We start from the raw sequence: 13,785 nt of genomic DNA, 5'->3' as shown, positions 1-13,785 counted from the left end.
CTTCCAATGAACATCCAGGACTGATCTCCTTTAGAATGGACTGGTTGGATCTCCTTGCAGTATAAGGGACTCTCAAGAGTCTTCTCCAACACCACAGTTCAAAAGCATCAATTTTTCGGCGATCAGCTTTCTTCACAGTCCAACTCTCACATCCATACACGACCACGGGAAAAACCATTGCCTTGACTAGACGGATCTTGGTTGGCAAAGTAATGTTTCTGCTTTTTAATATACTATCAAGATTGGTCATAACTTTCCTTCCAAGGAGCAAGCGTCTTTTAATTTCATGGCTGCAATCAGCATCTGCAGTGATTTTGGAGCCCCCAAAAATAAAGTCTGACACTGTTTCCACTGTTTTTCCATCTATTTCCCATGAAGTGATGGGACCAGAGTCCATGATCTTTGTTTTCTGAATGTTGAGCTTCAAGCCAACCTTTTCACTCTCCTCTTTCACTTTCATCAAGAGGCTTTTGAGTTCCTCTTCACTTTCTGCCATAAGGGTAGTGTCATCTGCATATCTGAGGTTATTGATATTTCTCCCAGCAATCTTGATTCCAGCTTGTGCTTCTTCCAGCCCAGCGTTCCTCATGATGTACTCTGTATAGAAGTTAAATAAGCAGGGTGACAATATACAACCTTGACGTACACCTTTTCCTATTTGGAACCAGTCTGTTGTTCCATGTCCAGTTCTAACTGTTGCTTCCTGACCTGCATACAGGTTTCTCAAGAGGCAGGTCAGGTGGTCTGGGATTCCCATCTCTTTCAGAATGTTCCACAGTTTATTGTGATCCACACAGTCAAAGGCTTTTGCATAGTCAATGAAGCAGAAATAGATGTTTTTCTGAAACTTGCTTTCTCCATGATCCAGCGGATGTTGGCAATTTGATCTCTGGTGCCTCTGCCTTTTCTAAAACCTGCTTGAACATCTGGGAGTTCACGGTTTACATATTGCTGAAGCCTGGCTTGGAGAATCTTGAGCATGACTTTACTAGCATGTGAGATGAGTGCAATTGTGCGGTAGTTTGAGCATTCTTTGGCATTGCCTTTCTTTGGGATTGGAATGAAGACTGACCTCTTCCAGTCTTGTGGCCACTGCTGAGTTTTCCAAATCTGCTGGCATATTGAGTGCAGCACTTTCACAGCATCATCTTTCAAGACTTGAAATAGCTCAACTGGAATTCCATCACCTCCACTAGCTTTGTTAGTAGTGATGCTTTCTAAGGCCCACTTGACTTCACATTCCAAGATGTCTGGCTCTAGGTCAGTGATCACGTTATCGTGACTATCTTGGTCGTGACGATCTTTTTTGTACAGTTCTTCTGTGTATTCCTGCCACCTCTTCTTAATATCTTCTGCTTCTGTTAGGTCCATACCATTTCTGTCCTTTATCGAGCCCATCTTTGCATGAAATATTCCCTTGGAATCTCTAATTTTCTTGAAGAGGTCTCTTGTTTTTCCTAATCTGTTGTTTTCCTCTATTTCTTTGCATTGATCACTGAGGAAGTCTTTCTTATCTCTCCTTGCTATTCTTTGTAACTCTGCATTCAGATGCTTATATCTTTCCTTTTCTCCTTTGCTTTTCGCCTCTCTTCTTTTCACAGCTATTTGTAAGGTCTCCTCAGACAGCCATTTCGCTCTTTTGCATTTCTTTTCCATGGGGATGGTCTTGGTCCCTGTCTCCTGTACAATGTCATGAACCTCCGTTCATAGCTTAAAGACAAGTGCAATATGCAGAAAACTAGTGGTAAAACCAAGGGGACATTGACTAGTGTGAAACTGAAACGGGTTCTCCAAAAGATCATTTTCCATGTCTGACGAAAAAAAATGTCTTCTCAGAATTGGATGTTCATTCATTCTCTCCTTCAACTAATAATTATGGGGCTTCCATGGTGGCTAAATATCCGGTAGGTTCTTACTAAATTGTGTTGGCAGAGACTAACAGCATTCCTGCTTTCAAGGAGCTAACTTTGAGTGGGGAGACAGAAGATAAGCATGGATGAATGAAAAAATAAGAATGAATGTCCTAGAAATGCAGTAAAATAGACAGTGTCAAGGAAGTCTCACTAGGATGACCTGGACCTTGAGTCAAGAGTTAAATAATCTGAGCCCTTGGTGTGATGAGTTGGGGAAGAAGCAGTTCAGGCAGGGCATGAGCAAGTGTCTCGGCCAGAGGAAGGAGCTAGTTTGGGTTGTTCAGAAATAACAAAGGAAGCATGAGTGTCCGGAGTAGAGCGTGTTGTCGGGGAGGGAGACGAGAGAGGACTCAGAAAGGGATTCTCTCAGCAGGCCAGGGCCGTGGTAAAGAGTGGGGGTTTTGATCTCAGTGCAGTAGGAAGCCTTTGGAGGGCTGTGAGCTGGGGAATAGCGTATGGGGTCTTGGGTTTTGAAAGGTCATTCTTGCTCTCAGGAGTGCAGGCAGAATGAGCTTCCAGCGGTAGCAGAGGGGAAACCAGAGATGGAACTGGCAGAACTTGGGGATGGGTGGGGTGGACAGGGTAATGAATGGGAAGATCGGAGGATGGGGCGCCCCGCCTGGCCTCGGCTCTGTTCTTTCAGGAAAGCAGAGACCACTGGACGCCGGGCCAGCCCACGTCCACATGTGGTCGCACATACGAACTGCCTCCTCTGTCACTGACAGCACCTGGGTCTTGTCTGTGTAATCTTGGGAGAAGAGGAAATCCAAGTCAGAGAATGACAGAAAACTTAGTTTTGTTCAAGGAAGACAATCTAATGCCAGTTAAAATGTTGTTTCTGTGCCAGCAAACCAGTTCTACTCAATCACTATCCTGGTGTGACCCAAGGACTTATTTTCATCATTCATAGTAGTCAAGTTGAGCTATGCCAGAATTAGGTTTTGACGTGAATTTCAATTAAACAGCTTCAAAACCTGTTGGTTTGGATGCATACACGATCGGCAGCTCTCAGAATACCGTCCTCTCCTCACCTGAAGCTGAAAGTGATTTGGGGAAACCCCATCGCCACCCCCTTCCCCCAGCCTCTGCCATACCAAGTCCATGGATTTTTCTGGGAAATCTTTCCTTTTCCATTCTGCAGGTGGATGGGCACAACTTTCCATTTGCACTTCAAGACTCTATGATGGACACAATTCTTTTTTAAATTAAGTAACTAATTAATTTTATTTTGGTTGTGTTGGGTCTCCGTTGCTGTGCAGGCTTTCTCTAGCTGTGGCGAGTGGGGAATACCCTCCATTGCAGCCCTCGGGCTTTTCACCGCGGCAGTGTCTTCTCTTGTTGCAGAGCACAGGCTCTTGGGCAGGCGGGCTTCAGTACTTGTGGATCATGTTCTCAGCAGTTTCAGCTCCCAGACTCTAAAGCACTGGTTCAGTAGTTGGGGCTCACGGGCTTTGTTGCTCCGTGGCATGTGCAATCTTTCCGGACCAGGGATCGAACCAGTGTCTCCTGCATTGGCAGGCAAATTCTTTATCACTGAGCCACCATGGAAGCCCCACAATTATTTTTTAAATGGAGAAAAGAGTATTTGGTGATTAATGACTGTAACTCTGAAAAGTAAGCCATTTCCAAGGCACTCTCACATATAATATGTCACTTGTTCACCTTAGCAGCTCTGTGAGGTCACAGAGCCTTGTCCTTTTAACCCCTCTTACTCCTCTCTTAGCTCAAATTCCCCCAGATTAAAAAAGCCCCTACTTCTTCCCGTTATTTGTGCAGTCTACAAATTCTGCTGCCAAAGAGCTGAGTGGGAAAGGAAGTGATTGTGCGGGGCACAGAGTCAAAGGAAATAACATGAGAAAATCCTTCTGTTATAATTTCAAGTAAAAAGAGCAGGATGCAAAATTGCCTATACAATCTGGTAAGACTATATTCAACACACCCATGTGCCTGGGGAAGAAAAAAAGACTTGCAGGAAATATTCCATAATGTTAACCACAGTTGTTTGGGGATGACAGGATTATTTTTACTCTGAATTCTTAATATTTTCCCATGACTTTAAGTAATGAATATTTGTAGTAGATACGTATTGTTTGGTTAAATCAGAAAGAGCATTTGAGATCTTTCAGAAAACGTCTTCCTTTGCTTCAATCCTGTGCTCCTGCTGAGGGCTGCCCATTACTACATCCCATCTCTCTGGTTGGAGGGATGGACACATATATGACTCAAATTGAGCAGTAATGCCACCCCATTCCCTCACCCCAGTTTGGGGACCTGCATAGGAATCAAGCCAGGCCACACCAAAGCTTTCCTTTGGTCCTAGTAAGTAGAAGAGGAGGGCAGGAAAGAGAGTCAGATGATGCAGTGTAAGAAAGATGCCGTTCCTGGCTTTCAAGATGGGAGGGGTCACAGAACAAGGAGTGCAGGCAGCTTCCAAAAGCCTGAAAAGGCAAAAGAATGGGCTCATTCTCAAGCCTCTAGAAGGAAGCCCTGTCAATACCTTGACTTTAGCCTAGTGAGAACCGTTGTAGACTCCTGACTTCCAAATAAATTTGTATCAGTTCAGTTCATAAATTTGTATGGGTTTTTAAAAAATTCTGTTTTTAGTTGGAGAATAATTACTTGACAATATTAATGAATTTAATGATCTTCGCCATACATAAAAATGAATTGGCCATCTGTATATATAGGTCCCCTCTCTCTGGAGCCTCCCTCCCACCCCACCCCATCCCATACCGAGGTCGTCCCCGAGCACTGGATTTGGGTTCCCTGTGTCAAACAGCAAATTCCCTCTGGCTGCCTGTTTTATTAAAACATACGGTGAAGTATCTGTTTCAGTGTTACTGTCTCAATTTGTTCCTCCCTCTTCTTCCCTTACTGTGTCCCAAAGCCTGTCCTTTATGTCTGTCTCATCTGCCGTCTTGCGAATACAGTCATCAGTACCATCTTTCTAGATTCCATCTATATGCGTTAATATATGATATTTGTTTTTCTTTTTCCGACTTTCTTCACTCTGTATAGTAGACTACTGGGCATATACCCTGAGGAAACCGTAATTGAAAAGGACACATGTACCCCAGTGTTCATTGCAGCACTATTTACAATAGCTAGGACATGGAAGAAATAGCTAGATGTCCGACAGATGAATGGATAAAGATGTGGTACATACACAATGGACATTACTCAGCTACGAAAAGGAACATATTTGAGTCCATTCTAATGAGGTGGAAGAATCTAGAGCCTCTTATACAGAGTGCATGGGTTTTAAAAAAGCATTTTACTTATCAGATAAATAAACCAAATGTATTTATTTGAGTCAAGTCTTAGTTGTGTCCTGCAAGACTTTCTTTGTGGCACACTTGCTTCTCTCTAGTTGCAGTGTGGGCTTAGTTGCCCTGTGGCCTGTGAGATCCTAGTTCCCTGACCAGGGATTGAACCTGCATCCCATGCATTGCAAGGCAAGGGATATTCTTAACCACAGGACCACCAGGGAAGTCCCTAAATTTGTATGGTGTTAAGCCACTAAGTTTGTGGTCGCCTTTTGCAGCAGCAGCAGGAAACTCATCCACAGAAGGGAGAGCATGGTTCTGGATGTGGGAGTCTGGTGTTGGTCAGGAACCAAGGCACAGCCAGCTGGCTGTAGACTCCACATGGGGGGGAGCCCCTCCTTCTCCACTGCAGCCATGATATTCAGGGACAGCTGTCAGTGATGGCGCTCCAAGCTTTAGTTCTCGGGGTACATGCTGGGTCCTAGGATTAATGAGAGAGGGTCAGTCACTCTGCAGCACCACAAGCAGACCATCTTTCCCACCATGTCCTGCAGAAACAGGGCACTTGGGGTGGAGGGGCCCTGCTGTATGGGAGCTGTCAGCAGACAGGTCACCTGAAGGGTCAGGGGCGGGTGCTGAGTACTCCATCTGGGCAGCTTGATTCCCAGGGGTTCGTGGCCAGGCCACTATTGGGTGCTCCCCCCGACCTCCAATCCACCTCACAGACACTGAGTCAAAAGCCAGTCAAGGAGAGGAGAAAGGAAAGGGCTGTCAGAGCTCCAGGAGTGTCACTGACGCTGTCGTTACATCAGAGAAGGCCTGTTTCTGGAACAAGAGCTCAGGTGCAAGCCCTCATGCCACACTGTCAGTGATGATGGTTTAAAATGCCATCAATCTAACAAGCTGTTAAGCAGAACATGTCCCATCTTGCTCACTTGAGAGCTGCACCTTCATAAGAACAATTTAAATATTTGCTAAAATTTTAGATATATGTTAAACATTAACACATTAAAATAAATATCATAAGTTAAAATTTGTTTGACTGTACTTTTTGCATGACAGGAAGTTGGCAGAACATCAGAGATGACCAAATGTTATTCTTGTATATATGTACGCATACAGCTGATGGGTCACTCATGGATGCTGAGTGATAGAGCAGAGATGCATAGTTCATAAATTATACACTGATGGTAGGAAGTTTACATTTCCTGTTTTTATTTAAGCAAAATTATTAATTCTATTGTCATAGTAAAGATTTTCACCTAACTTACATATTATATGGAGTAAAGTCACATTAGACCTCTCTTGAGTAATCATAGTTCTTCAGTTCAGTTCAGTCACTCAGTCGTGTCCGACTCTTTGCGACCCCATGAATCACAGCACGCCAGGCCTCCCTGTCCATCACTAACTCCCAGAGTTCACTCAAACTCATGTCCATCGAGTCGGTGATGCCATCCAGCCATCTCATTCTCTGTCGTCCCCTTCTCCTCCAGCCCCCAATCCTTCCCAGCATCAGAGTCTTTTCCAGTGAGTCAACTCGTCGCATGAGGTGGCCAAAGTATTGGAGTTTCAGCTTTAGCATCAGTCCTTCCAGTGAACACCCAGGATTGATCTCCTTTAGAATGGACTGGTTGGATCTCCTTGCAGTCCAAGGGACTCTCAAGAGTCTTCTCCAACACCACAGTTCAAAAGCATCAATTCTTCAGCGATCAGCTTTCTTCACAGTCCAACTCTCACATCCATACATGACCACTGGAAAAACCGTAGCCTTGACTAGATGGACCTTTGTTGGCAAAGTAATGTCTCTGCTTTTTAATATACTATCTAGTTTGGTCATAACTTTCCTTCCAAGGAGTAAGCGTCTTTTAATTTCATGGCTGCAATCAGCATCCGCAGTGATTTTGGAGCCCAAAAAAATAAAGTCTGATACTGCTTCCACTGTTTCCCCATCTATTTCCCATGAAGTGATGGGACCAGATGCCATGATCTTTGTTTTCAAGCCAACCTTTTCACTCTCCTCTTTCACTTTCATCAAGAGGCTTTTGAGTTCCTCTTCACTTTCTGCCGTGAGGGTGGTGTCATCTGCATATCTGAGGTTATTGATATTTCTCCTGGCAATCTTGATTCCAGCTTGTGCTTCTTTCAGCCCAGCGTTCCTCATGATGTACTCTGCATAAAAGTTAAATAAGCAGGGTGACAATATACAACCTTGACGTACTCCTTTTTCTATTTGGAACCAGTCTGTTGTTCCATGTACAGTTCTGACTGTTGCTTCCTGACCTGCATACAGGTTTCTCAAGAGGCAGGTCAGGTGGTCTGGTATTCCCATCTCTTTCAGAATGTTCCACAGTTTATTGTGATCCACACAGTCAAAGGCTTTGGCATAGTCAATGAAGCAGAAGTAGATGTTTTTCTGGAACTCTCTTGCTTTCTCCATGATCCAGCGGATGTTGGCAATTTGATCTCTGGTGCCTCTCCCTTTTCTAAAACCTGCTTGAACATCTGGGAGTTCACGGTTCACATATTGCTGAAGCCTGGCTTGGAGAATTTTGAGCATGACTTTACTAGCGTGTGAGATGAGTGCAATTGTGTGGTGGAGTGGAGGTGATGGAATTCCAGTTGAGCTATTTCAAATCTTGAAAGATGATGCTGTGAAAGTGCTGCACTCAATATGCCAGCAAATTTGGAAAACTCAGCAGTGGCCACAGGACTGGAAAAGGTCAGTTTTCATTCCCAAAGAAAGGCAATGCCAAAGAATGCTCAAATCATAGTTCTTAGTTTTTTATTATTTTCAAATTGGAGAAACTTTGTGAGTTATTTAATAGTAACTCCTGGAGTCGTCAATAAACTTCAAGCAATAGTTTGAGTCCAAAATGAATTGTAAATTGTACATATCACATTTACATATTATGATGGAATCAAATATGATAAAAAGGTGGTTCAGAGGTAGAAAGATGCAGGAGACACTGTCTCGATCCCTGGGTCCAGAAGATCGCCTGGAGAAGGAAATGACAACCCACTCCAGTATTCTTATCTGGAGAATTCCATGGGCAGAGAAGCCTGGCGGGCTATGGTCCATGCGGTCGCAAAGAATCAGACACTACTGAACGACCAAGCACAGTTAGCGATTTTAGTCATCTCTTAAAGCAGTGTCTAGATTTATTCAATGTTTCTTAATTCCTTTTTTCAACGTTTTCAGTGCTGGGATATTCTAAAGAAAACTGAAAATGTCACCAAGTGACTCAACTTTTTCAGATCTCTACTCAACTGAGACTATTTCTTATTCCATAATGACAAGAAAATATTCTCTATGGAAGATAACTTGGGAATTATTTTTATGTAGATATTCATAGTTACCCCATTATTTTTTTGGTACTAATTTCATTATAATTAATGGAATGCCACATATTTCACAAGTATGGGGAGGGAGGTGGGAGGAAAGTTCAGGATGGGGAACACGTGTACACCCGTGGCAGATTCATGTATGCATGCAAAACCAATGCAACATTGTATAGTAATTAGCCTCCAATTAAAATAAATACATTTATATTAAAAATTAATAATTAAAAAATGAAGTAGCTACACACACTATTCTTTTATTTTTGAACATTTCGATAATAGTATTGAGAGCAAGCAATAATATATACCAAGCAACAATGGATAATGCAAATTCAAGATTATTTCATTTTCCACCCATTTGCTTCTTTTGGTAGAGCTTCTGTTGTTTTGCTTAACTCTTCTCATATTTTGTTTAAATTAAATCTAGTTGCTCGAACAGCAATTAGTTGGCATTCTCATTGTATGTATGAGGGACCTTATAAAGTGAAATTTGATATAAGTTTGATGAAGCTGTTTCCATTTTGGGAAGATCCAGAAAATACTTTTTATACTTGCTTAATTATTCTGAAGGACACATCACTAGGGACCAATTTGAGATCATGTGTCCTAGTAACAAATCCCTACTGTGAGCTACATGTGGAATGCTTCTGAATTTTTTACAAAATTATGGCCCATACACCCTTTTCCTTACCAACTATGTTTGTGCCAATTTCATAGACTTACTCTCAACAATCTTTCAAATCAATGCCTAAGACTGAAAGTTCTTTTTCTAGTTCCTTAAAAAAAATACTGTACTTCTAGGTATGAAAACAATGCAATATGTTCTTGTTTTCTTCTTCAACAGAACACATAGCAGATGTTTGTTGTTCAATATGACTTTTGTCAGTGGTTACACTAACAGCCAGTTGCATTGAGTAATGTTTACTTATGTTTTCATGGTACATATGAATGATTCTCTCACTCTGTTTTCTGATACGTTAATAATTTAATTTAAACTTATCCATCCTAGATAGTGATTGCTTGTTTTATTACTTTTAACTGTCTTATATTTTTGGCCATTCTAACATAAAAATTGGAATTATTTCTATTAAACCTAGAAAAATTGTATTGTGTTCTGTAAATATTGTACTATTATTGCCTTAAAAAGTACCATAACTCTTGGACCTAAAAGAATATTTTTTCAAAACATCATAACAGAGTTCTAAACTGGTATTTACTTGTCATTGTTGATCATGATTGGTCATTTGTTATTTATTCAGCCCACTTTAAAATTTTCGGTGCTTGCATGTGTACTTTTTTTCATACGTGTATGAGTGACATTTTATATAGTTTTTAAAAGTCCCTATGCTTTTGGTCACAAATAACTTCTTTGGCCAAAGGTGATCTTGAAAATCGGTTGTAAATTATATAACACTTTATGTAACAGCATGCTTTGTCTTTCTCCTTGGACCAGGAACACCTGCTTTTAGAGGTTCTTTTTCCATTTGAGAGAACGTTGATATGAAATTAAACACTGAGTTTGCTGCCATACTCATCCAATGAAAAATTGAATTAGCTGATTTGAATTGGATTGTGTTTTGCTAGAAATATTATTTTGTAGTCAAAGTGGGTTTGATGCCAATTTTAGGATCATCCTACAATAAATGAGTGACACTCCAGAGAGTTCATCTTTCTCATCCAATTTGCTGATGTCATGAATGGATTTTTCTACATCTTGCAATGGACAGACCAGAGTTGCACCTTTTGCTTCTGAGTTGTGAATTCATTATGAACAATCCTCTTTTTCATTCTTATTGCTTTGATCAGTGGTTGAGTCTTCCTGTAGTAAAGAATGTGAAGTTTCAGGGATTTCATCTAAGCTCTTGAAGTTGTGAATTTTATTTGAATAATTCTCTGGCTCATTTTCATTTATTTGATCAGTAATTAAAACTTTATTAAATATAGAATTTATAATATCTAACTAGTAAATTTTGGATGGGTTATACCTGTCACAGGCTTCCCTGGTAGCTCAGCTGATAAAGAATTTGCCTGCTATATAGGAGACCCTGGTTTGATTCCTGGTTTGAGAAGATCCCCTGGAGAAGGGATAGGCTACCCACTCCAGTGTCCTTGTTTGGAGAATCCCCATGGACAAAGGAGCCTGATGGACTACAGTCCATGGAGTTGAAAAGAGTTGGACTCAACTGATTGACTAAGCACGCACGTGGACTTCTCATTTTATTATTATTATTTTTAGCTTAAAAATTTTTAGATGGGCCATTTATTCAAAGGTATTCTATTTATTTTTTCTTTTCAGTTTTTTCCTGAGCTCTACTTTCTTTTTTTTTTGTTCCTATCATGATCTTGCCTTATATTTATTCTCAATGTTTCAGAGATTAAAAATAAAATGTAGTTGTACTTAAAGTAAAAACAATTTACATATATTTATATCAAAAAGGAAATGAAAGCAAATGTGACAAAAGTCAACATTTTCCATGTTACTAAATTACTTCCTTTTAAAATAGTAAAAATCTCTATTAAAATCTAAGGGGGAAATGGAAAATATCATTAATGACTATAAAAAGTGAAACTATTTCTAAAGCTGAACTTTTATTTAACTTTGCAAATTTAGCTAATCATATTAGATAGTTTACAAATGCAGGATTACTTTCAATTCTAGCGTTCAATATCCGGTTGCAAGCACAGGCGTTGATACTGTGCTTCATTCTTGTTATATCTAGATCCATATATATGCAAATTTAAGAGTATTATGAATCATTTCACTATTGCAAAATGTTTTTCAGTACATCTGGTTCACAAAGTAGAAGATAAACAGGAAAATGGACTCTCAGCCTCACAAAGAATGCTTCATTATGCCAGAGCCTCTTGTGTTTGTCCTGTTCAGGAGAAAGCATTTGACAAGGTAATTAATTAGTTGTTTATCTTACCTAAGCATTTCTGCTGCTCAGCTCCTCCCCTGTTCTGAAGCTGTGTCTATTTCTGACAGCTACAGGTGGAACCCCAGACCTCATGGCATTTGTGCTCTGGTACTTTTCACTTCACGGACGTAGAGCAAGAAATGTATAGATGTGTTTCTCTAGGGCCTGAGCTGTGTATTCACTTAAGTGGATGCTTAGTGTTGCTGCCGGCACTAGACCAGCATCAACTGTCAGAGCTCCAGTGACAGAGGCACCGTGTATTCTTTATGTGTGTGTGTGTTTGTGTGTGTGTGATGCGCACAGCCCTCAGAACTGTGGCTTTCCTGGTGGCTCAGAAGGCAAAGAATCTGCCTGCAATGTGGGAGACCTGGGTTTAATCCCTGGGTCGGGAAGATCCCCTGGAGAAGGGAATGGCAACCCACATCAGTATTCTTGCTTGGAGAAGTCCATGGATAGAGGAGCCTGGAATGTTACAGTCTGTGGGGTCACAAAGAGTTGGACACAACTGAGTGACTAACAGTTTCACTTTCAGAGTTTCAGAGGCCCCGGAACAGAGGCCCCTCTGGCCTGAAACTAAGGGTGGCGCTGACCCTTAAATACTTTCATGGATGGAGATTTGGGAAACAAGGTTTTTAGTCTCTCCATCCATCAATCCATCTATCTTTTCTTCCATTCATTTACTCAAAACAAAAACAAAAGCCACAGAAACTACTCTCTGAAACCTCCTGTGTACCAGGTGAGCTTCCCAGGGTGCTAGTGGTAAAGAATCTGCCTGCCAGTGTAGGAGACATAAGAGACGCAGGTTTGATCCCTGGGTGGGGAAGATCCCGGGGAGGAGCCTGGACAGAGGAGCCTGGAGGGCTACGGTCCACAGCACTGCAAAGAGTCAGACAGGAGTGAAGTGACTTAGCACGTGCACATGTGTACCAGGTATTGTGCTAGGTGCTGGAGTCCCGGACTGAGGCATTGAGAACCCTTTTGGGGGAAGAAAATAGGGAAGGCTGAATGGATGGGTAACTTGGAGATGTTCTTGAGAGTGGGAGATCTCCAGAAAGAGAAGAGGGAGAGAAAAAGAACTATTCAGAGTGAATAGTCTGTGCAGATGTACAAATTCATGAAACGGCTTTGATGTCTAGGTTTCAACATGGCTTGAAGGCAGGGTTCCAGGAAGCCAGGAACACACAACAAATCTAGAGAGGTATACAGCTGGAGCCTTGTTTTGAATGGCCTGTTGCCTGCTGAAGGAGTTTGTACTTTATCTTATAGACACCAGCAATACATGATCATAGTGTTGGGGAGGAAAGGCTTTTCCTCTACCCTCTTATGTTAAATGCCTGGGGTCCTGCAAATTAAAATCACAAAATCCAGATTAGCAAAAGAAAAAATAGATTTAACTAGATACATACAGGAGAGTTCACAAAGAAATGTGACTCAAGGAGGTGGTTAGAATTCATGGCTTATATACCATCTAATCTTACTCAGCTTCCCAGGTGGTGCTAGTGGTAAAGAACCCACCTGCTAATGCAGGAGACATGACAGGAGTTTGATCCCTGGGTTGGGAAGATACCCCGGAGGAGGGCATGGCAACCCACTCCTGTATTTTTGCCTGGGGAATCCCATGGACAGAGGAGCCTGGTGGGCTATGGTCTACAGGGTCACAAAGAGTTAGATACAACTGAGGCAACTTAGCTCTCAGCACACAGGGGATGGGATGGGGCAGAGGGGCCCTTCTGGGAGAACAAATGACTTCTTAGAAGCGGTGGGAAGGGCATTTTCAGAAAAGCAAATGACTTTTTGGAAAGATACATGGGCTCTTAGGAGAATAGATGGGAGACATGATAGTCTTGTGACAGTGTTTGGGTCAGAGAAAGGAAGATTAGAGCTGCTGTAGGAGAGGGAATTTATGACCACTGAGTTCTTTGGGGAGGCTCTGCTTTTAGGCAGATAAGGGATTTCAGGAACTCAGATGCCTCAGCTCAAAATAAATCGATAGTGGTTTATTGTGAACCCCTTCAACAGTATGGAGATTGCCTTGAAATGGCAGAGAACAGAGAAACCTAGAAGACCCCCTAAGAGACCATGATGCGTTCAGGAAAGAGATTTTGAGGCCTCAGTCAGTGATTCTTAAAGTGCCACGTGCACGTGACACATCTGGGAGCCTTGTTAATGCAGGTTGTGATTCAGAAGGTCTGGGGTGGGGCCTGAGGATCTGCATTTCTATCGTGCTCCCAGGGACCACTCTAAACAGAAGGGCTTTCATCAGAGCAGGAGGTGGAGATGGGAGCAGAAAAGATTCTTGCCTTCAGCCACACAACAGACTCGTCTGGCCCAAGCAGTCACAGCCAAACC

This window comes from Moschus berezovskii, chromosome 12 (assembly GCF_049115385.1).
Source record: "Moschus berezovskii isolate FMDL1 chromosome 12, NW_MosBer_1.0, whole genome shotgun sequence".
NCBI classification, from domain to species: Eukaryota; Metazoa; Chordata; class Mammalia; order Artiodactyla; family Moschidae; genus Moschus; species Moschus berezovskii.
Note: the sequence above shows the minus strand (reverse complement) of the source record.